The sequence below is a fragment of the Strongylocentrotus purpuratus genome, unplaced genomic scaffold, assembly GCF_000002235.5.
Source record: "Strongylocentrotus purpuratus isolate Spur 01 unplaced genomic scaffold, Spur_5.0 spur5_scaffold_6, whole genome shotgun sequence".
Classification (NCBI taxonomy): domain Eukaryota; kingdom Metazoa; phylum Echinodermata; class Echinoidea; order Camarodonta; family Strongylocentrotidae; genus Strongylocentrotus; species Strongylocentrotus purpuratus.
This window is the reverse complement of record NW_022145612.1, coordinates 12,636,899-12,641,946: the sequence shown is the minus strand read 5'-3', so window position 1 is coordinate 12,641,946 and position 5,048 is coordinate 12,636,899.

Genomic DNA, 5,048 nt, shown 5'->3' with positions numbered 1-5,048 from the left:
TATCTGCTTTTCCATCTATTCTCATTGTGATAACTGGATTCTACTGGAATAAGTATGCGTATACAAGTATTAATTTTAATGAAAACACAGCTAGCTAATTCGAATCACATTCCTGTAATATGATTCGACAATCAGGTACCGTCCTTCATTCCTCTTTGCCACATTCAAGACCAACTTCAGCCTGTTCCCATCTTATGCGGAAATGAGACATTTCACACATAATCCACCCAATCGTGGATGACCTTAAACTATAATGAACAATTATTGACTGACAGATATGTAAGAGGGTAAAAACCATGCCATCATGGGCCATCATTCCAGCCAAAATCCAACCATATTTTCTGCCCCAAGAAGACTTTGTATGGAATTAGACTAGCAGCACACGAAATGTGATGTTTTCACAACACAGTAACACAAATATCCACAGATCTTTTACACATGGAGAAGTTTCACTTTGAGCATCTTAGAATAATAACTGCCAAAGTCCTAGATGTGCTCCATGAATACCTTTTGTTTGACCTCTTGAAAAGAATGCTTCCACCTGCGTATCATAGAATGTACCGTTTGTGCTTAAATGAATAATGTTACATAACTTTTATGAGCGCATATCCAGTATTCATCTCTCTGGGTTTTACCATTTTGGTACAAATGACCTTTATCTGCCCATGCGCAGATTGTATCTGTAAACTCCCTTATATTGTGATAGATTTATGATGCATTTAGAAAACGCGTGAACTAAACCTGTAGCCCTCCCCCCCCCCCCCCCCCAATGCAGGATTCCTCACCTAACCAAAAATCATATTTTGTTGTAAAAGATCATAACCAAACACAATCATGACAAAAGTGCACAATCCTGTTACTAAAATAATCTTCAAAGTATATGTAAGTAAAGAAATACTGTCCAAATTATTTCGTTATAAGCTCAATGATATTACATGTACAATTATAAACATATAACTATAGTATTTATGTATACATGTGCACATTGACTGAGACCATGCATACACTGAAATTGAGTACACCATTCCGGAGAGGATATCAAAGCAATCCCTGTGTGGGAACGTATAAGCCTGTTGAAGAGTGGATTAACCCTGGTTTAATCAGATCTGATTCACCTGCGGGGGGCATATCATCATTCCATATTGGATACCAATTACTCACTATATAGCCTCTATAGCAAAACAGTTTGTGAAGATGAAAATATTTTCCGTATTTAGTTAATATAACAATATTCCCATTTGTATAGTTTATTACACATTACGGCAACGCTTTGATTGTCTCTCAGGTTATTTGTTTAGGCATATAGATTCAAGATTCAAGATTCAAGATTATTTTATTGGCCCATGCATGCAAACATTACATTGAAATTTTGCTTCCAATGACTTTTTTGACAGTGAAAATACAAATGATAGAAAATACAATATAACATTTAACAATAGAAAACTATGTACATAAATATGGATAATTATTTATAGTGTGCATGTGCCCCTCAATTTCCTTTTGCCTACATTTAACATGGTCATAGATTAAAATGTCTCATAATATAATATAGTATTTCTCGTCAGTTCCCCCCCCCCCCCCATCCGCTAGCTCCCGATCCACAGATTGTTTTTTGGATTTTGCAGAAAATAACTATAATAAATACATTTACATTCATATTTCATAATTATAAATGCGAGATATAATTAAGGCAACACTTCTACAGTAAAATGAACTCTTAACGATTGAAGAAATCAAGTTACCGGCACAATCGTCTGAATAACATGCGTCATAAATTAAAATGTCTCACAATATGATATTTCTTTAAAATGTCTCCTAATATAATATTTTCCTTCAGCTCCCCCCCCCCCCCCCCCCATCCGCTAGCTCCCGAGCCACAGATGGTTTTGGATTTTGCAGAAAATAACAGGAATAAATACATTTACACTCACTATATTTACATTTACATTTACATTCACTATATTTACTGCTTGTCTATACGTAGTTTCTTTCCTCAAAACAGCATCTTGTGAAAAAGGACATGATACTTGCACAGTTTCCATTCATTTGAGGGAATCACGCCATCGAGACAATGATTTGTAAAATTACATCGCACTTCATATTAAATATACTATGCTATTCGAAAACATACATATACAACGGATGAAAGTGGTCGATTATATCCCTTTAACTCCATGGAACCCCTACGCAGTTGACGAGAAACAACAGCCTAGGAACCCATAATGACTGGTTTCCGCACAAGTCATCGGCAAACCTAACAAAATGTAAGTTAACGGGGAAGAGGATCCCTGTGCAAATGGAGAGACTAGCATGAATCGATGCCAAGTCTACCTGATTTGCACACACACATTTACAAACTCACACACACTGCAATACAGAAGAGTAGTGTAATGTTTAATGCACACACGCTACATATCGTTCGAGAATATAGCTCGCATTATTTTGTATAAAGAATGAACATATCCTAGTTTGAATAACGGATTCGTTATGCCCTACGATGTTAATTAATGAACGTCCAACATCCATAACTGTCCCTTAAGTATAATTGGATGAACAATAATATAAGTTAATATAGTATACAATAGACTTTAAAGTTGTGTATACCACCCATGATAAACAGAAAGATATGAATGACAAAATGTTCGACACTCATTTAGTTCAATGATATACAAATGCAGAAGAAAAAACATACACAATACAATTTATAAAACCGATAGGTGTATTTTTATTGTAGTTACGAATATTGATATTTAAAGTTGAGGTCGTAATTTTCAATCAAGCGTGAATTCAACCATGCCATGGAGTATCAGTATCATTATCAAGGACATAAATTGATTTAAGATAAAGATACTTTGGGAAGGGACAGTACCCTCGACCCCCCCCCCCCCCCGCTTTTATACCTGAAAAAAGGGGGCCGTCACTAACAAAAATGGAAAACGCTGCTCTAGTAATCCTTTATGCTAACATTACAATCTGAAAGTTTCTGAACTTGACGCACAATCCATCAATACTGGATACACTATGATTAAATGTAATAAAACGTTATCTTGCTCGCAAAATATAGAAGTTAGGAGTTGGTATTTGGGCACAAGGTGTTAGCCCTCCCCCCCCCCCCCCCCCTCCACCCCAACCCCCCTAAAAAAAAAATCATCATCGTCTTATTCATCAGATATTTTGACGAACTCGGTAGATATGTATTCATATGTGAAAGGCTCTTATATACCTCATTGCACAAAATCTGAACTTGAACTTGGGTGTAATGTATACCTCTATAGTAATTAATGAGCACGAATATAGGCATGGCAAAAGTGACGTCATAAAAGTAGTATGAAGCAAGGAAATAAAGGGGCCATGTGAAAGAAAACCCACCACATTCTGGTTTGCTCTATCAACAAAGTGCTTTGACATTAAAGTATACAACAACAACAAAATAGAAATTACGTCAATCTGTTTTATTAACTTTCGAGACAACTGTTAACAGGTTTCAACATTTTGTTCCCACTTGAATTAAGTGAGTTCAGGATATTTGTTTTAAAATAAGTATCGACGTAGATGACGTGCTAGTGAACTAAGAGTTATTGTTTTCCTTAGCTCGCCTAAAGCTTGCCTGATTCTAGACTTCCTGTGTGTCTTTCTCCGTTATTAAAGTCATGTGAAAAGGGGGTTTACGCTAGGAATTATAAAAAACAGGAAATGTGTCAATACACTTTTAATCTGACATATAAGTTTATTAATCGTACTTCGACGAAGAGCAAACAAGATGAAGAGAAGTTCAGCAATTCAACGTATGAAGCTAAAGATTATATCTTATTCGATGATCTCACAGATATGTGAAGATTGGCGTTCGTCGGAAACTAATGCCCCTTCCTCAAGAGGCGTAATTTTGATTGCGTCATTATACGTGGTAATCAAGCCTGTAAAGGCAAGTACCCCAATATACTAGTAATACAAAGCGATTTTCATTTCTGATTCGTTTTCATTCAATTCCGGGAAGACATCATTCTAAGATGGCGAGACCAAGACGCACAAGTCGGTGACGCAGTCCTACGTCACTCAGCAAAATGACGCATCGCATGCAGCTGACATCATGTATGTTCTGAAAGAAGAAGATGAACAGTTGTAGTCATTGGCAATAGTCTTAGTATAAATACATGGGGTTTAGGCATTAGCTGTTACACTAATATTATGAAGCATTCAGAAAACGCTTGATATACATGTATGACCAAAAGAAATACAAGAAGTTCTTGTTAAACGCAGGGGGTATATGAATGTTGAGAGAAGATGTATATCTGAAAATGATGGCAACCGGCTTGAGGCAAGTAAGAGAAAGTGATAAAGAGAAGGTGCATTAACAATACAACAAAGAGCAAAGCATTTTTATAAAACGAGATATTATCGTCAGTTTGGAGTTAGCAGGGCGTTAACTCAATTACTTAAATGAAGCTAATTTTGAGCTCTGGTAAGAGAAAATTATTTATTCTCGATTGTTTATACTGCAGTAGATTGGTTTTTGAGCCAGTGAAATAAAAACGAACGCACAACAACTTACTGGACATTATCTCCGATAAAAAAAACCCAAGTCCCATTTGCACATAGTGATCTGTGTTAAGCACATGGGTGTCGAGCCTACTTACCCGGATTTCCTTTTCTTTCTATGCTCATTACACAGCCACTATATATTTTCCAACAAAATTGTTTGGCACATGTCATTTATTTGTAATCTTGAACATTCAGTGTTAGTTTCGTTGGATTCTGTGAAAATTTAATTTCCACATTTACCAGAACTCTAGTTTATCTTTAAGCACATATTTAACACCAATAAGGCTTTGAGCATACGTTACGAAGAGTATAGTCCATTTTATAAAGGCGGACTATATCATCCTAGACCACCGATATACCCAACGCTCATTCTCGATCTGTTTATCCCGTAGTACAGAAAACTGTCTTTCTGTAAATAAAATGAATACACTCATTAAAAAAAAAAAGAAGTTGACACACAATCGTCGGGGGATGTAAAATCTAAACAGGTATAAGAGACTTACGAAAAG